We start from the raw sequence: 23,009 nt of genomic DNA on the forward strand, positions 1-23,009 counted from the left end.
GATTGACTACCTGAGTGCAGTCGCTAAAAGCTCCACCAGACTCTAGCATTGCAGCCATGCTGCCTGCACCACAGCACTCTAATCTATAAATCTTGGCATAGAGGAAGGTTATGATAAAAATGATTTCAGAGTCCTATCCCTTGCACCAACTTGGGGTTGTCTTCTACCACCATATGAAGATTGGCTGATATAGGTGTCAGTCATGTTTCTAGGTAATAGTGATATCACTAGGACTCAGCGAAGCATGTTCAGGGAGCCTGTTTTTGGTGGTTGGTTTGGTTTTGGCTGGTTTGGGCTCCTCTGCCTTAAAAGCATGCCTGGCTGATGGGGTTTTGCCAGGGCATTGTGGCACCCGGTGGGGGCATCCATGAGACAGTGTCAGAGGGTCCGTGAAGTGGGGCCAGTGTTAGACTGGCTGGGGTCCAAGGCAGAAAGCTCAGAGCCCCGAGCCTCGGCACCCCACGTCTGAAGCTCAGAGCCCCAAGCCTTCACGCCCTGCGGCTGAAGCCCGGAGCCCAAAGCCCCAGCAACCCATGGGGTAGGAGGCCCAATCTCTGGCACTCCACAGTGCTAAAACCCGGAGCCCTGGCATCCCTCCTACCCTGCTGTAGCCTGGAGACAACCCCCCTGAAGGTTTTAATAGCATGCTGGGGGAGCAGAAAGAAAAATGTTGAGAACCCCTGGCCTACTTGGTGTAATTCAAGTGTTCAAGTCATTGCTCACATGGTACCAACCAACAAGACTTTCAGTCGCTTTATCTTGCTCCCTTTTATACCCAGAGATGGCACTGTGTTACTCTCTTTCTGACATGGCCCTGGCCAGCCCTCTTTTCTGGGAGGCTAGCTTCATTTTTTCTACAGTGCCCCCAAATCAAAAGTCCCTTTTAAGCCAATGGGAAGTCTCCAGTGGGAAGATTGTATGGGCTTCTAAAGAGTAAGCCAGCCATGTGTATCACATCACGTCTGCCTTCCTCCCAAGCAGCTGTTAATGGGAGTTATTCATATCTAGTGAAAGGAGAACAGAAACCCCAGATCACAAGTTACCATAATACATTCTTGAGTGAAACTTACACCCTTTCTGGAATTATTAGCTGCAACTTGCAGCTTTCTTCTCAGATGTGTGGCAGAAAGGGAGGAGGTGTAGGGCTGGGATCCCAGATATGAGCGTGGGCTTCCTTCCCCAACATAAACAATACACAGGCACCTCATGAAGTGGTGATTAAGGCTGGATGTGTTATTCGAAAGTCACTAAGATCAGTCATGTCCCGATTATGCCAAACCTTCCCTGTCTCATTGCTGATAATTGTGGTCCCAGGAGATGGCAGCATGGGCACACCAGCCAAGGGAGTAGAGAGGCATCCACAGCTTTAGCTCTCTCTCTCTCTTCTGAGGAAGGAGAGAGAACAAAGAGTGAGGTCAGACACTGCACTCTTCAAAAAACAAAACCAACAAAAAACAAATCCACCGAAGGATTTGCCTTTGCTGTTACTAGTATAGTTGAAAGGACTTGTTGTAGTTTTCAGCTTCCTGGCTTGAGTTGCTTTGTAGTCCCTGAGGCCATCAGTCATTACTCGGTTGCAATGTTCATGGCATTGGTCGTGCCAAAGCACTTAACAGGAAAGTCCATGCCATTTTACTACACTTTCCTTTAAAATCTTTCTCCAGAGGGACAGCTTTGATTCATGCCTTGCCATTGGATCCCATGAGTGGATGACAAATTTGGACATCAACCTTTAATGTTGCTATTCAAGTTGCTATATGAAAGAAGAAAATCTTCCTGGCGAGGTGTGCACTTCTAACTGAGTAACCGTATATAGTAGGAGGAATGGCTATGCTTCTAATGGCATAGCTGGCAAAGGCAAGGAGGGCATTTGTATTTTCACTGCTGTCCTGCATTAAAACAATGCATTACTCTCTACTAGCCTGAGATCCTGAAAGGCAGACTCGTAGTACAGTAACTCAGGATCTCCCAGTCAGACATGATAAGGTGTAATTAACAGTCTCAGAAAAGCCTCTTGCACATTGGTTATTCACTGCATCTCTTCCTCTCCTGTATCTCAGAGGTTCTGCTGGCATATTCATACCTGCCATGGTTTCTCTCTTCACTGGCTGGCCCCAATCCTGCCTTCTATGCTTCCTAAGGTATCCAGGGTTGTGAGGCTGATCACTACCACCTGCCCTTAGCATGAGGAAGCCTCGTCTGTGCCTGCTGGTGGTCAACTCCCTGACTTCATTGGTCATGGGCAACACAAGCAGTCCCCTGTAGGCCTACACAGGCACTGTGTTCTCTCTACAGGCTAGCGATAGGCACGCTGCAACCCCCGAACATCCCAAGTGTCTCCTGGAGTGTGCAGCCCCTGTTCCATTGGGCACTCCAGTATTCACAGATTCACTGCTTCCAAAGAAACAGTACACCGCAGTTTACCAATTACACCTCAGATCACTGCTCTGCTTAACACACAACACTTAGATTCATTTATAGTTTTAAATAAACTTGTACTTGTTTTCAAAGTATAGTGGTTCAAATGATAGCAAGTAGAAGTATTGGAAACAAATCGTTACATAGAAAAACAAATCATAACATGGCTTGATGTCTAGTTGGCAGCCGGTATCAGGCAGAGTGCCCCAGGGGTCGGTCCTGGGGCTGGTTTTGTTCAACATCTTTATTAATGATCTGGATGATGGGATGAATTGCACCCTCAGCAAGTTTGCAGATGACACTAAGCTGTGGGGAGAGGTAGATATGCTGGAGGACAGGGATAGGGTCCAGAGTGACCTAGACAAGTTGGAGGATTGGGCAAAAAGAAATCTGATGAGGTTCAACAAAGACAAGTGCAGAGTCCTGCACTTAGGAAGGAAGAATCCCATGCGCAGCTACAGGCTGGGGACCGACAGGCTAAGCGGCAGTTCTGCAGAAAAGGACCTGGGGATTACATTGAATGAACAGCTGGATATGAATCAACAGTGCCCTTGTTCCAAGAAGGGCAACAGCATATAGGGCTGTATTAGTAGGAGCATTGCCAGCAGATCGAGGGAAGTGATTATTCCCCTCTATTCGGCACTGGTGAGGCCACACCTGGAGCATTGCATCCAGTTTTGGGCCCCCCACTACAGAAAGGATGTGGACAAATTGGAGAGAGTCCAATGGAGGGCAAAGAAAATGATTAGGGGGCTGAGGCACATGACTTACGAGGTGAGGCTGAGGGGACTGGGGTTATTTAGTCTGCAGAAGAGAAGAGTGAGGGGGGGATTTGATTGCAGCCTTCAACTATGTGAAGGGGGGTTCTAAAGAGGATGGAGCTAAGTTGTTCTCAGTGGTGGCTGATGACTGAACAAGGAGCAATGGTCTCCCGTTGCAGTGGGGGAGGTCTAGGTTGGATATTAGGAAACACTATTTCACTAGGAGGATGGTGAAGCACTGGAATGGGTTACCTAGGGAGGTGGTGGAATCTCCATCCTTAGAGGTTTTTAAGGCCCCGCTTGACAAAGCCCTGGCTGGGATGATTTAGTTGGTGCTGGTCCTGCTTTGAGCAGGGGATTGGACTATATGACCTCCTGAGTTCTCTTCCAACCCTAATATTCTATGATTCTATTATTCTAGAACCTAGACTTATGTAACTAGATACTTCCATGTCTTATAGATTATCATGAGGTCTGTTCACCGCTAGTGCACCTCCTCCTGGTCACTCTGGGGATTAGCTGATTCCAATCAACTATATTTTTCTTAACTTTGAATGGAATGCTCCATTATCATAGATATAGCTGGTCAAACATTTTGAAAGCGTGAATGAGGGGGTGAAGGTGGTGAACAGAAAGTGCTTTTTTCTACCAAAATAAAAGCAATAACATTTTGGTTTTATTTTGGTCAACAAATATTTTTAATTAAAATTTTCAAAAAATGTTTTACGTTTTTGAAAAGTTTCATTTCGGTGGTGGAAAAAAATCCCATTTTCTCACCCTTAAAAAAATATTCCAGTGGAAAAGCAAAAGCACGAAGTAAAAATGTTTCTCCCTCCCATTAAATCAAAATGAAGATTTCAACAATTTTGAGCCGACAAAAATTTCACAGAAATTATCAAATTACACACAAGATTTTCATTCACTTTGAAATGTTTCTTACTTACCCCTTTTCAACCACCTCATTATAAAAACATTGTTCTTTACTTTCCGTCCTATTCTGTTTTGTAGTGTTGTCATGCATTATCAAACTACTGTTATAAAGCCTTCAGAAACTCGTAAGGAGAGAGTGCAAATGCTAGAAATTGCTATCATATGTAGTGATTTCTTAACTCAATTCTACGGGGCTTTGTGAGGATTAATTAGTTAATGATTGTAAAATGCCTTATATAACCTCAGATAAATGGAATAATAATATTTCTATAACCTTTATCTATTTTAGAAAGTAAAGAGACTCAACATTTCTTCTACCATTTTAAAATATATATCTGTTTGTTTTGCTGCAATACAGTAAAATAGCCTGGATATTGCAATCAATGCTAGCAGCCAAGCATTCATAAAGCAAGTCTGCAGTAACAAAGCAGATTGCACACAAAATGGAATTGAAATATGATTCTTTCCTGGCTTTCAAGGGCATTATAAACAGACACAAATAGGTAACCCAAAGAGAAAAAAACCACGTTAGGCATTTTCGTCATAATACACAGCTGAAATGGATTCACACACTTCACCCATTGTCCAGATTAACCACATTTAGGATTTTTTCCTCCTCCTTTTCTAGGAAGAGCCACTTCTATTTGAAAGTGCTGATTACTACAAAAAGAATAACTGCTTAATGATGATCCATTCTTTATTCGATTGATATTTCCTTCCTGAAAGAGGCATCATGTCAAAACATTGCAGGGTAACTGCTGCTGTAGAACCTGGTAAACAGGTCACTGTAGCCTCCTTACATAAGCTTTCTGCCTGATGAATGAAAATTGCACTAACCGATGGGTCAGCTTCTATGACACTTAAGAAAAAGAACGGCACTCTGTAGGTTACTACTGAATAGCAGTAAGAATGCTTTTCTTGAGATCATCTTCCCACACAGAATGTACGTGCCATCCAAGCATTAATTCCACATGGGATGAGTAGAATAACAGTTCTGCCTCTATAGAAAAGCATATCTTAAAAACACTAATATCTCTGTGCCCTCGTAATGAGTATTTATGGGACCTGATTGGGATCTCAATGTTCACCATTTCACATGAGTATAACTCTAGAGACATGGCTAACATTGCTTCTGACTTACACCAGAGTATAAGCAAGATCAGCATCAAGATGGTGGTATTGAAATGAGACTTCTAAGAGAAACACAAACACCAATAAGAGCTTTTCAAGATGATAATCCGAATGATCTGTGGCTTTCTTGTGAAGAAAACCACATGGAGTGATTAGAAAACAGCTCAACTGTCAGAGTAAGAACATTCAAACCCTTATTTGTCTGAACTTGACCGAGATGGAACAAAAGTCTTTAGCAATTTGAGAGATGAAATACTGTCTTTATATTAAAGAGATTCTACGTCCTTCCTTACTACAAAGCTACACAATGTATCAAGAATGCTGGAAGGACATTTGAACTCAAGGTTATTATTCTAATATGGTTGTTACAGCTAGAATCTGCTTGCTAATCTGACTAATTGATATTGAATTCAAGGGACACTATCAAGTTACTTGAAGTAAAATTTTGATGATTGGAACTTCCTCAGGATTCATCTACAGAATATAGGGATCATGAAATGGACTTATCTGTAATCACATCATGATTCTGAATTGGAAGTTGGTCTTAATGTCTGTTGCATCTTGATATTAATCTCTATTGTTGGCATTTCTGTAGCAAGTTAATTTTTTTACGGGGTGGAGTTGCTAGCCCCACACCCAACCCTCCTCCTTTATCCTGACTTGGGACAGGGAGATGGCCCCAAAGGACCTCTCTGGTGGAGTCAAACATCTCAGAAGGGATCTTTAAACTGAGTGGCAGTCTGTTGAAGAAGGCTAGAGAGAAGTGTCTGCTTGCTGAATAGCTGAGCACTCAATTCAGTCCAGCAAATTAGTACTACAGTAAAGCCAGGATGCTGTACACCAATTAACTGCTGGAAGAAAAATTATTATTCATGTTATGCTGATGCAATGGGTTGCACTCCTCTTTTTTACTGAACTGTGTTCAAAACTGACTCACCAGTCAGTCTGGTGCAAACCAGATTCTTTCTGGCTTAGCTTTAATGTTACCTAGGTCAGAGGTTCTCAACCTTTTTCTTTCTGAGGCCCACGAAACATGCTATAAAAACTTCACGGCACACCTGGGTCACAATAACAGGTTTTCTGCATATAAAAGCCAGGGCCAGCATTAGGGGGTAACAAGCAGGGCAATTGCCTGGGGCCCCATACCACAGTGGGCCCCCACAAAGCTACATTTCTCAGGCTTTAGCTTCAGCCCTGGGTGGCGGGGCTCAGGTACCTGGGCTTCAGCCTCATGCGGTGGGGCTTCGGCTTTCTTCCCTGGGCCCCAGCAAGTGTAATGCTGGTCCTGCTTGGAGGCCCCCCTGAAACCTGCTCAAGCCCCCTGGATGAGAACTACAGACCTAGGTAAACTAAACTGGAACCTATTCCTGCAACAAACCCCGTTGCCAACTCTGATCGCATATCTATTCAAGGGACACCATCATAGGACCTAACCACATCAGCCACACCATCAGGGGCTCGTTCACCTGCACATCTACTAATGTGATATATGCCATCATGTGCCAGCAATGCCCCTCTGTCATGTACATTGGCCAAACTGGACAATGTCTACACAAAAGAATAAATGGAAACAAATCAGACATCGAGAATTATAACATTCAAAAACCACTCGGAGAACACTTCAATCTCCCTGGACATTCAATAACAGACTTAAAAGTGGCAATTCTTCAACAAAAAAAACGTCAAAAACAGACTCCAATGAGAAACTGCAGAACTGGAATTAATTTGCAAACTGGACACCATCAAATTAGGCCTGAATAAGACTGGGAGTCACTACAAAAACTAAAAACTAATTTCCCCATGCTAATTTCCCCCTACTGTTACTCACACCTTCTTGTCAACTCTTTGAAATGGGTCACCCTGATTACCACTACAAAAGTGATTCTTCCTCCTGTTGATAATAGCTCACTTCCACTTTAATTGAATTGTCTCATTAGAACTGCCCCCCCACTTGGTAAGGCAACTCCCATCTTTTCATGTACTGTGTATATATATTCTGCCTACTGTATTGTCCACTCCATGCATCCGATGAAGTGGGTTTTAGCCCTCGAAAGCTTATGCCCAAATAAATTTGTTAGTCTCTAAGGTGCCACAGGTACTCCTCGTTGTTTTTGCTGATACAGACTAACACGGCTACCACTCTGTAAACTGAATTTAGCTATTTAGAACACATAAGGTTAACAATTTAAAAATTCTCCCTAATTGCTGGACTAGTTTAGCCCGTCTGTGTATTTGTACCAAGACAGGTCAGACACATCTGTCAGACTATTCCTTTATCTTTCAGATTCAGGGTCAGAGGCTGATCTTATTTACATTGATGTAAATCCAGAAGTACACTGTCGACTTCTACGCATTATTTGGGATTTATTCTGGTGTACAAAAAAATTAGAATCTCACCTCCTTCTGTACTAAAACTTCAGCAGTAACAGTTTCCCCAAAACGTGGATTTTCTACCATGAAAATCACTTCTAGTCTTTATTTATACCAAAACTTGAAATTAATATTGCTTTCTAATAAAAAGGGAAAACGAAAGGCTATGAGAAAGCTTGCCTATCCAGATCATTTGTTTCACATCTATTTGACTGCATTAATTCATCTCAGGAAACAAATATATATACTGCCACTTTAAATTTTGGTTCAGAAGGGACATTTTGTCGTTCAGATGAGTTACTATGTCACATTGCATTATCAAATGTAATAGTCCAGAGTACCTAATTCACAAAATACTGTCTCCTTGTTCAAAACCAAAAGTGGCATAAACCCATTTATAATTTAAGTAAGTTGCTGGCAGTTTGTAAAATGGCTTTCCCAGAGAATAATGAGGTAGACTGGTGGGGCAAGAAACATGATAAGTGACTGCACAATATAAGTCATAATGAATAGTGGCTCTGTCCCTGCAAGAAACTGCAGTACCAGAGAACCATGTTATACAGTGTCTTTTATGTCAAGTTATAAATTAAATATGATCCTTATTGTGAAAGCTTCTGTTACTACAAGATGGGAGCATAGTATAATGCCACGTTCCTTTCCAGGGTATACAAAACATCTAGGTGTCAAATATTTGACTGGTGTGAATGGGCATAGATCCACTGTCTTCTACAGAGTTTTGCACATTTAGATCAGCAGAAAATTTGGCCGCAGGGTCCCCCTCCACAAAACCCCTTTTGTATTAAATTTAATATTTTAGTTAATGACTTCCCCATAAATGCCGTTCTTTCTCTATATATGTAGTTAGGAGTCTGTTTGAGTTTGTGGGGAGGGGCAGGGAGATATATCCATGAAAGAAGCAAAGAATATATTTATGTGGTTTTATAAAACCACAAGTGGTGTCTCTCATACTCTAATTAGCTCTGAAAATTGATTAAAGACAGTCAACCCAATACAATCAATACAGAAAGAAACCAAGCAACAGCCCTTCACTATAGTACATTTTTACCCTGTACTATTATTATTACACACAGAACTCCTGATCGGTATTGGGGCCTCCTTGTTGTAGGCATTGTACAGAAGAGAAACTGATCCCTGTCCAGTGCTCTTAATAGTAGGTCCCGTCCCAGTCCTATAAACACTTACAGACATGCTCACCTTCAAGCTCATGAGTAGTTCTATTATGGTCAATTGAATTACACACATGCTTTTGAAAGATCTTAAGAATCTAGTTATCTATGTAGAAATCCCTGCTACTTTTAAAAAATGAATGTAGTATTTTTTATAAATATACAGTTTAATGTAAACATTTACATATAACAGAACATTTACTATGAAATCATAAACACTCTTAGGAAGCCAGGTTTAAAATTTAAATTGCTAACGTATCCCAGTCTGTATTATAAATAAAAAAAATAAATGAATGGAGATATCCTATCTCCTAGAACTGGAAGAGACCTTGAAAGGTCATTGAGTCCAGCCCACTGCCTTCACTAGTAGGACCAAGTACTGATTTTGCCCCCAAATCCCTAAGTGGCCCCACTCAAGGATGGAATTAACAACCCTGGGTTTAGCAGGCCAATGCTCAAACCACTGAGCTATCCCTCCAGCTGGTTGGAAAATTTCAATGAAAAAGAAACAGGTTGTGATTTTTCCCCCTTTCCCCCTGACTAGCTCATGTGAATTACAGGTTAGCTACTCTTTGTGTTGAAAATTTACTAATCTGCATTTTCCACTATAGAAAAATTTAATATGGTGTGTCCTATATTTTAAATTTCAATGTAAAACTATTCTCTTCCTCCTTGCATACAACAACTTCCATGCACTCCTATCAGGCGAACAGACCTCACATGCATGAAGATGGTACATGTGTTATTTGCAGTACAACTCATTTGGACCCCAAAAAGTTCCCATTGACTTTAATGGGAGTTATTCTACAGGCTGTACACCTCTATGTGAACCATGCCATTTAGACTTACTTATGGCTTCATATCACTAACCAAAGTTTTCCCTTCTGGATTAGTTTAATTATATCATATTAATAAACCTTGACTTTTAGATAGAGGCTCTTAGAGGTATATTCTCAATAAGATGCATTTGTGCAACTCCCCTTAGCACCAATGGTAGTTATGCATGCATGGAGAGTTTGTAATAGCCTTAGGTTTGTAGCCATTCCTGGCATACTCATTTTTCCTTGAGTAAATTCTTGAGCACAGATACGCACAGCTCCCATCTCTCCTTTTGCTTTGAATTTTCCTAAGAACAGAATGAAAAATACCAGTTTATGTAAAATAGAACGTTAATCTAGCAAATGCAGATTGTAAGCACAGCATTAGAGCAACAAAAACCTCAATGGGCAGCTAAGGAGGCTGCAGAAGCAGGTCACAGATCTATTTTTTCTGGAAGGTTCTATGTTAGAAAATGGTAAGTACATCCTGGCAGCTCCAAGCCACACACAAATGTACCTGCAAAGGGTTTTTGACAGGTCTCTACAAATCTAAGGTCTAACATCCCTACACAACATTTTCAATTTTGTAGTAGGGCAAAGAGGGGAAGCAAGATACTTTGTGCCACAGCTAAAGATTGTGGGAATACTCATTGGGCCCAATTCTAGCCACTTATGCTAAGGCATTTTGAACCTCGCTTGTAGTATAAAGGGGCCTTTCTCAAGCACATTGCAGCACAACTTACCAACCCATTTTAAAACTCCTTTGCACCACTCTGCCACGGTAAAATATAAATGAAAATTTGGGAGGTACAGATGATTTGCTGCAGCTCAGGTCAATTTTCATTATTTAATAATTGCAAACATCAAAGTTGTGTAGGATCTAATTTTAAGATTAAAAAAGCTAGTAGGTTACATTAGCACATATCTAAAGAGGTTCTGTGCGATGGTGGAGAGAACAAATACTCTCTGTCCTTCCCATGCCTTCACTTATTTCTAAATAAATCCATGGAACTGAAACTTGAAGGAGTTGATATTTTTACACACATACCAATCTGTGTTAAGTTCCAAAATACCATGGCATCCATGAGCAGTGGAACTGTTCAGAGCAAAGGGCAGTTGATAAATCCAGTATTTGTATGCTAAGTGATAGGGAAAAACTCAACTCTACCTACTCTATAGAGCAAATAGATCAAACAAATGGTAACCTGGTTAGTAAAGTGCATGCTGTGTCTGAAATCGAAGGTAGAAAATGCACTAACTGCTTTGGTTAAGTTTCATCCAGTGTTGTTCAAACAGACAAGATTTATTGAAGGCCCTTCATTCAGCCATCTGCAAGATGGGTATTTGCCCATTATCGAACTGAACTGGGACGATTTTCAACTGGGATTTTCAGTGCTGTGGGAAAGCAGGTTTATAATATAATAATTAATGGAGATATCCCATCTCCTAGAACTGGAAGGGACCTTAAAAAGTCCAGCCCCCTGCCTTCACCAGCAGGACCAAGTACTGATTTTGCCCCAGATCCCTAAGTGGCCCCCTCAAGGATTGAACTCACAACCTTAAGTTCAGCAGGCCAATACTCAAACCACTGAGCTATCCCTCCTGCCTAAAGTTACCAGTGTCCTTAAACAGAGGGTTTAAGGACTCAAATGGTTGCTAAATTCCTGTTCAGAAAAGTCATCTCTTCAATTTGAAAGCATTAATTACTGATGTGGATGGGATATCCATGCCTTGGGTGTACTCCTTCCTCACAGAGGTTCGAGAAAGCAAAGGAGCATTGAGTACTTACTCATCTGATCTGAAGGTTTCTCAAGCACAAGGTGCTGAAGGGTTTCATCTTGTCACCGCTTATGTTCCACATAAATCTATGGCTGGTAATGGTAATTATGTCACTCGAATGCCAACAACATTCAGCTCGCTCCAGCATGCCTCCTTTTCACTGAACCTGGATTCTGCTGTGTCTGGATTTGCTCAGGATCTATTCAAAGTAAGGATATAAAGGTGTGAAAATTGGGCAGGAAGCCCCTGACCCAGAAGTATCAGCCCCATCGAGAGGAGAAAAGGTTGTGTTTCAGGGAGGGAGATGATGCTAGCCCTGATTTGGTCAGACTGGAGGAGAGGATGAGGGCTAAGCTGTGGAAAGGGAGTATATCATTACCTCATTCTAGTGGAGCTACACAGGGGCTGTGCTGCAGCCCTGTGTCCTTCCACACAGAGAGGGTGGATTCTTTCCCCTCTAACTGCCACATTGTTCCCCGAACCAAACCTATCTTCTCAGGCTTTGAAAGGGGAGGAGTGAATTTCACCTATACTTATCTCTATAGTGTAACAAGTAACCACTAGGGCATGGGTTCTCAACCTTTTTCTTTCAGAGGCCCCCCCCCCAACATGCTATAAAAACCCCACAGCCCACCTGGTTTTCTGCATATAAGAGCCAGGGCCGGCATTAGGGGGTAGCAAGCAAGGCAATTGCCTGGGGCCCCCACGCCGCACGGGCCCCCCACAAAGCTACATTGCTCAGGCTTCAGCTTAAGCCCCAGGTGCGGGGCTCAAGTACCTGGGCTTCGGTGGGGCTTCAGCTTTCTGCCCTGGGCCCCAGTGAGTCTAATGCTGGCCCTGCTTGGAGGCCCCCTGAAACCTGCTCGAGGCCCCCTAGGGGTCCCCGATCCCCTGGTTGAGAACTACTGCACTAGGGAGCAGCACATAGTTAAATTATTTTATAGCAGAATTAAACACACAAGCCAGGTCACAGTCCCTCTTTGGACTAGATTTAAACAAGCAATATTAAAACAACAGAGGATTTTTTTCCTGTGAAAAGGTGGTTTTGTGATCAGTTTGATTTTTGTTTAATTATGCATATAGTTCTTTTGTCACCTGTGCCCTTTATGAAACAAAGGACTCCATGAATTTCAAGGAATATCTGAGAATAAATCATAATATAGAGTTATAGGAGACAGAGCTAATATTGTTGCCTGTTATATGTAAAAACAGGATTACTTTACAAATACTAACCTTGGGGTTAGGTTACGCTTCGGGCACTTCCCAGAAACAATTTCCTCTCCATAACTGTACTGTCATTTTTTCATAACCTGAACAGTTTTTCCCTCCCATAATGTTTTATTTAGAGATGTCCTAAGAGGTGCAAGCCCCCTAAGTGTTAATTAGTTTGTGTGGAAAATAAAAAAAAATAATAAAAAAAAAGGATCAGCAAGTTTTGAGGAACTCTTGCTGCAAAATGCAGCACTAATATGGATTTCCTTCCAGCTGTACCTCTGACTTATCGAGACTAGAGACATATCAGTAATAAGATGCCAGAGTCTTATACTTCCCTTTTTCCCACATTGCTGAAATATCAAGTGGTACTTCATTGCCCATTCAATAGGAATCAGCATGCCTATTAGAAAAATGGCACTTTCTGAAATGCAGTAGCATGTTCAAGTGGGTGGTGCTTCTAAAAATGGAAATTAATGATATGAGGGACATGAAGCATCCTCATTAAGTAGTGGTTTGAATTGATTAGTGTTTTCTTGTTTCAGTGTGCACTGTGGCTTCCTGGTCAGAGATCTCTGGGACATGTCTAATTATTTGTGTGATTTTATTTCTGTTGCCAAGTGTACAGAATCTTGGGTTGTCACACATACCATAACAACATGCCATTTCTCCCACTACAGTATGTCTTGGTTTTGTGCATTTCACGCTAGGCCTATATGCAGGGGAAAGCAGTGGCCATTGACTCCCTACAAAGTAGAGGTCAGAGATTGCACTGCCAGGCCTTTACATGCTATAGGGAAAATTGTTGGGAGTACAAAATTTTCCCAGAAGATAGGAAAACAAAGAGTGTTGCTAAGTCTCCACTGTTAACATTTGTGACACTTTCCTGAGAGAGAGCAAGAATTTTAAGGAAGGATATTCCTTCCTTGTTTAATAAAATGCCTCAAAGCTTATACTATAGCTTATGCCAACGTTTCCCAAACTGTGTTCTGCGGAACACTGGTGTTCCGCACGATATGAATAGGTGTTCCGTAAAAGACTCTTGCACTTGATTTTGTACTACTTTATACGCGCTTTCCAGTTAGAAATTGTTAGTTCAAGTTATTTTAAATTTCTATTTTTGCTTTGTTTTATAAAATGAAATATATTTGAGCATAAATAATGCAATTTTTTACTTGAAAACCAAACGACTACAAAATAATATTATAAATGTTCCATAATAGGCTAAAAAGTGTTCCGTGGCCAAAAAAGTTTGGGAAAACACTGGCTAATACTATAGCCAGCCTGAGGTCAGATCTCCAGCTGATGTAGAACAATGTAGTGCTACTGGAGTCAATGAAGATATGCCAGACAACACTAGCTGAGAATCTGGCTTTAAGAAAGGACATTGACAACATTTGGTTGCTGACCCAAGATGCTGTACTTCAAATATCTGTGTAATATTTGGAGTTTTATTAGTACAATAAAAACATGCAGCACTCCTGGTGCCCTTGGACAATCTTTTAAAAAATACACTACCCCAGTTCTCTTGATGAACATACGAAACACTAATTGACTTCCATCACAAGGTCCCACATCCTCAAAGGTATTTAGGTGGACAGCTCCCACTGAAATCACCTGAATATCTTTGAGGATCTCAGCCACCATCCCCACCAGAGTCCTACATTATAGAGAGAAAGTAGCCTGCCTCAGTAATATATTTTTTGTCTCTCATGTATATACACACACGTTCAGTTTAGATTTTGAATGGAAACATTAAAGGACCCATATTTTCAAAAGTTGCTAGTGATTTTGCAATAGCAAAATACTTAAGCAACCCTTTTCTGAGAGCTGGACTTTTCAGTTAGTAGAGCATTGTCATACTGTAAACTGCCTTGTCACTAGACTATAACTGGAAGGCAAGTAAAATATCAATATGTGGAGCTTGTGAATTTAATAATGCACACTACTGTTACTGTACATTGTGGTTGACTGCCACTTTACAAGATCTCAGAGGACTTTGTTGGAGAGGCTGTAATAAAATGATCATTACTTTAAAATAATGTTCAACCAGTTCTCTAGCAACTGCCTGTGCTAGGAGAACTAGTCTGTTTTAGTTACCTATATCAAATATGTCATGTGTTTCAATTTAACTGTGACATTTCTAACAAAACAAGTGTTCAACAGTGTTTCTTAGGAACCTGATCTCTTTTGTTTCCTCTACAATGCTTATTTTTGTCCATGACTGGCCACTCTACTAAGCAATGCAAAAGTCTAATCTAGGGCAGCATTGCTCTCCCTGTATGATTTAGCTGAGATCAATATTCATTAACACTAGTAATTCACCACACAATGAGGACAGTGCTCTAGAAAATATTAAAAGACACATGGGAAAGAAAAGGAAGGAATGCAGCCAGCTTGAAGGAAGCAGATCATGTTGTAAAGCTGTAGGTAGACAGAGAGGGTCCATTTCTATGGGAATGCTGCTTACCGAATGTCTCCTCATTTCACCAGCATCTAAGGCTGGCATTTTGTCAAATGTGAAATGTTGTTCTCCCAGATTCTGAGTAGAAAGAATCTTTGATGACGCACACGGAAGTTAGTGCTGGGGAAACCTCAACAAACATCAGAGTCTGGGTTTGGTTTGGACAAGTTATCAGCAATGAGCCGATGGGCAGGTTGGTGGGGCTCAGTAAGCCATTGCTCCTGTGCACCCACGGCAGGGTATATAAACTTTGCTCCTCCAGCCTGAGCCCCTTCTCATGCCCCAATTAGTAATATATATTGGATCAGCAACTGAAGGGAACAGAGGAGCCTGCTGCAGTTACACGTGGCCAGAGCATGCACCATGCTGAGTTGGGGATCCTCTGGATTAGGGCAACAAGCAGGATCCCACTCAGGAGTGGCTGAAAGTCACCCCCTGGTCACAACAGAGGAAGCCATGGCAGCAGTGGACAGCGCATGTAGTGGTAAGCAGCCCAGCAGCAGGGGCACACAGTAGACAGCGAGTGCAGGCATCTTCCCCCACCACAGGGATTTTTAGTTCGCCCCGGGGTTTGTGTGTGTGTGAGTAGTCTCCTTGGAGTGAAGAGGATGATTTGTGCCCTGGCCAACCTGTGCCCCCTGCTGGTGCAAGAGTGGCCCCTAGAGGACCCAAGGAGCTTACTGGACTAACAAACAGTAAAAAGAATAGGAGTACTTGTGGCACCTTAAAGACAAACAAATTTATTTGAGAATAAGCTTTCGTGGGCCCATGGAAGCTTATGCTCAAATAAATGTGTTAGTCTTTAAGGTGCCACAAGTACTCCTGTTCTTTTTGCGGATACAGACTAACACGGCTGCTACTCTGAAATCTGGACTAACAGTATGGGTCTTCCCAGAAGACAGACTGTGACAGATCAAACACCTTTTAGCCAACTCAGAGAGGGAATGTAGGGATAGGGTTAAAGGAAATTTGGAGAACTTCCCTTGTGTGGAGGGCCAGACTCTCTGTCAAGCACCCCCACAGGTAACAGCCTCAGTCTTCTACTACTACTACTATTTCACACGGATGGCTCTGCAGTGGGAGGCGAGAGGAAGCCTCCCCAGATCCCCATAAAGGTGAGTCAACTGCTTTCCTTCCTGGAGAAACAAAGGCATAGCTCAGTGTTGCTGTGGCTCCATACCCCAACCAAAAGTGGGGAAACTGAGGAAGTTAAGGAATACAACATAATATGTGATTCTTAGCCACTGCCTATGTAACAGAAAACCCTTTTCAGAAGGTGGCTATGGATATTGGGGCACACCTCAGTCAAGGGACTTTGATTTGCAGCTTGATGGACATGGGCCAGAGAAGGGAATCTGTCCCCGGGGAAGGAACATAGGGTTATCTCAAAGAGGGGAGATGGTTTCCTCATACATACACAGCCCAGGGGGAGAGACACCCCCAGAGAGGGCATGCCACGAATACCTTTCCCACCTGATACAAGTGTCAAGTTCAGGTACTCATTCCATAGGGGTTAAGTTAGCTGATGAACTAGAATAGGAAGCGGACTTTGAGGGAAGGTAGCCCCCACAGAAAAGAACAGGGTTGGGGATCCTAATGTAAGGAACAGTGAGGAAGCAATCCCTTTTCCCCAGCCCCTTAAATCTCATGTGAGAGGAAGGTAGTGGGGTCCCAGCACTTGGCTGAGGACCAACTGTGGAGGGGTGGAGAACTGACAGTAAAAGAAAAAAAAAAATCAGAGGATTTTAATTTTGTCAGCTAATTCACCTGACACTATTCAAATGCCCTGATGGGACACAAATAATTCTATTCAGCTCTGTTCAGGTTTTATGTTGCAACCATCACGATATCTTAATGCCCTATGGCATCTGTGCATCTAAAACCAAGGAAATTCTCCATGTACCTGGGCTTAACTTCTTGTTGAGACTTATTTTATAATTCAGCCTTTTGTCATTTCAACATGTTAAGATAGGTGCCCAATCCAGTTTTATTTATGTTTCTTGTACCAGCAAAATAGAAGAAACTGTACAGTTAGCATATCACTACTTTTAACACAAAGATTAACCCACTGTACATTAATGACTGTCATCAATAGGTGTTGCTTCATTGACTTCAGCAGAACTATGGTGATGTATCGGAGCTGAGAATCATCCCCAAAGTATGTTTTTAATGCAATGCTTGGTCTTATATAAAATCCTATGGACCGGATGTTGCTGATGGAAGGGGTAAGGATATGGAGTGCTTAACTTATTATGCCTTATCTGTCCCTTACTTCTGGCATCACTCCTACTGCATAATCAAATGACAACACAGCCATAATTTGATGATGGTAATAAGGCATTAGCATAACAAAGGCAGTACATGATACTAGCACACTTATAAATCAGGAACCAGATTCAAGAAACAAATTACTAGAATGTACCTAATCTCTTTTGCTGATGGCTCTTCGAGATGAAGTTAATTGAAACAGCAAAAATTTCCAGACACTGGAAGAAAAAAAAAAAAGACAAATATTCTAAAATGATAAGGACACTTATTGAGAATGACATGTTACCAATCTACAAGATCAAGAACATGACAACAAGAGTGGATGTCTGCAAGAAACACAGCTTCCTTGGGTTCATTTAGATTTGTACTGTTCCTCCTATAGGACTGATCCTCAGCTGTCATTAGTATGGTATACCTTACAATATTCATAGCCACCTTCTAAAAAGGTTTTTCTGTTACTTTGGCAGGTGGCCAGCCACTTATTTTGGAATTTAAAATTCTCTCCCATTTGTGATGTGTTAACTGATTGAAAGTCTTCTTCTGTTGTATTATACTGCAATCAGAGCTGGGTAGAATTCTTAATCAGAACATTTTTCTGATGGAAAACACAATTTCTGAACAATTGAAATTTTCTGTTGGGAATACCAAAATGAAATATTTAGTTTTGGACCAGTTTGATCCAAATTGAAACATTTTGTTTTGTTGAACTGACCTGAAATGGTTTATTTCAAGTCAGTTCAACATTAATCTGTATTTGCCTATTTGGTGCTTTGCCTCATGGAAGTTGTAGTTCAGTCCCCCACTCTCCTTTATGCAGGCAGGAAGTAAACTCAACAAGAGTCAGGCAGGCTGCCAGAGAACTGTCATTTAGATTTTCTTTGATGGAAAAATCTAAATTTTCCCATGAAAATTTTGATTTTGCATTCAAAGGGCATTTTCCCTTAGAAACATTTTTCTAATGGAAAACCTCTAGCTTGCTTAAGTTTCTTTCCTTAGAATTTTATGCTACATTGTACTAGAAGTGTATTTTTTCCTATCATTCTGTGGCCATCCCCATGAAACCATTATACACCACAGCATCTATTTCTTCATCTAACAATTTTTTTAAACCCCTTCAAAACAAATCATCTATTTTGCTGAGATCTTTCCTTGCCAGATTTAATATGCTAGTTGATTCCTCTAAGGTAACTGCATTTCTCTGTGCATATTAAAATAATAATCTATTCATTTCAAAGTAATCTGTTGATAATTTAATAATACAATCTCCATAATTGTATTCTGATTGATTATGCTTTGTTGATTGGTCATATCATTTAGCAGGGAGGATTAATTGGGAAGGACTTGTAATTTTAAATAGGCACCATGAGCCAAAAAATATTGTTGCTACAAATTTACCCCAGTGTAACTGTTTTGAAATCTTTAGAGGAGTTATGCCAGATTTGCATTAGTGAAATTGAGACCAGGACTGGTATATTTAAAAAAAAGGAATTTAAAGTTTTTGATCATTGTTAGGTTATCTTTCAAGTATAGTATTTAAATCCAAAAGAATAAATAAAATCAAGTCATACTAGTTTCTCACTGCTAAGACCTGGGTTTGCCTCTGGCTTTGCTATTCTCCGATGCAAATATTTACTACCCTCAGTCTAGCCAGGAATACATTTCAGTATAGTCAGCACTATAGTCAAGGGAGCATTTTATAAAGAAACACGAATTTTGCCAAAATTTTCAAATTTAGCTGCCTATAGTCTGGCTTCTAAGTCCACATATAGTCACCATGTTTTCAGTAAGTACTGAGAATCTGCAATTTCCACTGACTTTACTGAGATGCCACTATAGTTCTGACTGACGCTAATCTTAAGGCTACCAAATTTAGATGTGGTGCCCTTAGTGTTTTATTAGGCTATGTTTTTTCTTCTGGCCTGAACAAAACAGGCCAGATACATATTACTCTGGCAGCTGTTCTTACAAAAAGGCATTGCATATGTTTGGCGGGTGCTACACAACTTACACTGAGCTATTACATAATGTGGTAATATATCTATATCAGTCCGCAGGAGGTAAAAGTCAGATGCACTAACTGTCTTAGTTTGCATGAGGAAGCACTAAAGCAAATTTAAATTACATTAAACTAGTCTTGAGCATATTTTAAATAGCACACAAAAAATAGCTTTAGTTACAATTAAGTTAGAACTGCTTAATGCAAAACAAATAAAATGCACTCTTTCAACTCCAAATTATACAGTTCACAATTGCACACACTCCACTGAGCTTAGCATGAGTCCATAAGACTGCTAAGGTTCTGGAATGCAAATATCAGAACCAAAGTCTCAGCGAACAGAAAATCAGCAGAGCTCCACTGACATCTGAAGATGTGGCCCCAACTATACTTTTAAATACTAGAGGAACATGAATACAACTTGGTCTAACAACGAACAATTTAGATTAAACAGAGTTTAACTGCTGACTCAACAGATGGTCCTATTAAAGTGAATTGTAGTGAAATATTTTAAACATAAATAGTAATTCAATGGTAGTTACACATGTAGCTATACCATACTAATCATAAATGAAATGAAAAATCCACACATACTGGGAAGTCCACATAGGATAGATATTAACTGGCATGTGTATCCACCACTGGGGGAGGTGGGATGCTTGGCACTTAGGGGGTCTGTGTATTTATCATAAGGATTCACATGCAGATAACAGATATGCAACTTAGTGAAAAGATTTGACAGTACTCAGAGAAGGATCTTTAAATGACCACACTATGTTACTCTCATTCTCAAAAATGGCACCATCTCCTTTCTATTAGATGACTGAATTACTAATGATTTTTTTCAGTTGACAAATAATGGAGTATATCACAGTCAGATGGCTACAGAACTAGCAGTTTAACATCTCACAAGACCTTGACTACAGCAGAGAAATAATTCTTAGCAAATACTTTATTAGAAGGACTCGTTCTGTTCTTGAATTGTCCAAACATGGATGACAACTTTCTCAAAGCTGTTTGTTATATTACATTTTTTTGCTGTACTACTTAAAATATATATATATATAGTTGGTTCCTGGTTCTGTTGAAGTTAGAGTCTGGTGAACAGGGTATTCACCTAGGATGTGGGGTTTGAGTCCTGATCTGAATCAAAGCAAGAACTTGAGCCTGGGATGTCCACATCACCGATGAGTGAACTAACCTCTTGGCCATCTGGGGGACTCCCATGCATATTTTGACCATAAATTCTATCCTGGAACACTAGCTCATCAAAACTAACATGTTCCTTAAAAAAGAAAAAAAAAAAAAAACCACATATGGAACTAAGGTACAGAGAGCTAAAGATTAAGTGACTTCCCCAGGGCCACCCAGAAAGTATCTGGTGTAAATTGAACCCAGGTCCCAGGCGGAAGCCTAACTCCTAGGCAATCCTTCCTCACTACGAGATGGCACATTCTGTAAAAAAGAATGAGACCATAACAGTTAATTAGAACTGTGCAAAAAGTATCAGCTTCATGTGTTAACACTGAGCCTCATGTATATTTTGAAAGAATTCATACATGTGTCCAGTAAATTTTGCATTCTGTTCTCTTCCATTTCCTGTTGAGTTACAATAAAATGCCACAAACAGCTTTTTCCCCATTCCATGTTTGGTTGGTAGCTAGGTACCATATGCTGGTATAGTTAATGCTCTGTTCTTTGATTACACTGCTCTACAGCCAAAATGCTTCTGAAATAAATGTAGTCAAACTTTACTAATTCTGGGTCACTGAGAATGAAAATGATGCTTAAAATTGTTGATTGGCTCTAGTTTTCAAGATATGCTATTGAGTCAGTATATACGACCCTTGACTTGGGAATGGCGGAGGATAAGTGAGTTATAAAGGGAGGGGATCTCAATTTAAACCAGAAATGACTAAAATACATCTTTGAGAGGATCTATGAATAAATCTATGACTGGATTTGGACAGTACTTGCTTTTTAGGAAAAACAATGAATGATGCAATCTGAAGCTGGTATTGCGTCATACATGATATGAATTGCATCATGTTATTCCTAGAAGTCATGGATGATGCAATCATAACGAAGCTTACATCACTCTGCTGAACAAATTGCCCTATATCAGCTCTAGAAATCATACAGTGTCGTGCTCTCTTATTTGTCAGTGTTTGATTTTGCAAAGGGACACATTTCTGTTTAGCCAAAGTGAGCAGAGATGCCTCGTACTTGTGTGAACAGTGCAGATAACTTCTGCTATGTTTGTGGTGAAGTGACTTTTGCATCACAAAAGCGCAGTATAACCACTATGGTTAAGAAAGCCTATCACCTTTATTTTGGCTGCAAAATTGGAGATCAGGACAAGAGGTGGGCCCCACACATATGCTGCAACACTTGTGCAACAAATCTTCGCCAGTGGTTGAACAGGCAAAGGAAATCTATGCCTTTTGCAGTGCCAATGATTTGGAGAGAGCCAACAGATCATACCAGCAATTGTTACTTCTGCATGGTGCCTCCAGTTGGGAAAGGTGTGTCAAAGAAGAAAAAAAGTGGACTGTGCATTATCCAAACATTCCATCCGCTATACGTCCAGTATCCCACGGAGAAGGACTGCCGGTTCCTGATGCACCAGAATCATTCTCACTTGAGTCAGACGAGGAAGAGGAAGAGGATGAAACTTCTGGTCCAGAACCATCAATGTCACAGGACCCACATTTTCTCCCATCCTCCTCCTCTGAACCACACCTCATAACACAAAGTGAACTGAATGACCTTGTCAGGGATTTGGAACTACCCAAGAGTAAGGCAGAGATGTTGGGCTCCAGACTACAGCAGTGGAATCTCCTGGCAGGTGATGTTAGGGTTTCCAAGTTCCGTGACCGTCAAAAGGATCTTGTCCTATTCTTCTTCATGGAAGGTCATCTTGTAGCCTGCAACAACATCGATGGTGTGATGGCAGCCCTCAACATCGTTCACGATCCAGATGAGTGGAGGCTGTTCATTGAGTCATCGAAGACGAGTCTTAAAGCTGTTTTACTGCATAATGGCAATGTTTTGCCATCAATTCCAGTTGGTCATGCAGTCCATATGAAGGAAACCTATGACAACATGAAACAACTTTTGAGGTGCATAAACTATGACCAACATCAGTGGCAGCTTTGTGGTGATTTGAAGGTTGTTGCTCTCTTGCTTGGTCTGCAGACTGGATACACAAAGTACTGCTGTTTTCTCTGCGAATGGGATAGTCGTGCAAGAGATTCCCACTACATCAGGAAAGATTGGCCATTCCGACAGTCATTGGAGCCTGGGAGGAAAAGTGTTCAGCATCCACCACTTGTTGAATCAAGGAAGATTTTGTTACCACCCTTACACATCAAGCTGGGTCTGATGAAGAACTTTGTCAAGGCCATTGACAAAACACAAGCAGCTTTCAAGTACCTCCGTGGAAAATTTCCAAGGTTAAGTGAAGCTAAGATAAAGGAAGGTGTCTTTGTTGGTCCTCAGATTCGTGTACTTCTTCGAGATGATGCATTTGACCATGCATTGCGTGGCAAGGAAAAGACGGCATGGAAAGCCTTCCAGTTAGTGGCAATAAATTTTCTCAGAAACAACAAGGCAGACAACTACAGGCTGTTGGTGGAAAACCTCCTCAAGGCATACAAAAGCCTTGGTTGCAAC

The 23,009-nt window shown here is 41.0% G+C and overlaps 1 long non-coding RNA gene across 1 annotated transcript in view; it reads right to left on the reverse strand.

The window, feature by feature from the left end:
* LOC128845521 (uncharacterized) overlaps positions 1 to 11,520 on the reverse strand; it is a 72,631-nt gene extending 61,111 nt beyond the window's left edge. The window contains exon 1 of the long non-coding RNA XR_008446664.1: positions 11,405 to 11,520. This is a non-coding gene — a long non-coding RNA (uncharacterized LOC128845521). The remainder of the gene's footprint in view (positions 1 to 11,404) is intronic.
* Between the last annotated feature and the right edge of the window lie 11,489 nt (positions 11,521 to 23,009).

This window comes from Malaclemys terrapin, chromosome 11 (assembly GCF_027887155.1).
Source record: "Malaclemys terrapin pileata isolate rMalTer1 chromosome 11, rMalTer1.hap1, whole genome shotgun sequence".
Lineage (NCBI taxonomy): Eukaryota > Metazoa > Chordata > Testudines > Emydidae > Malaclemys > Malaclemys terrapin.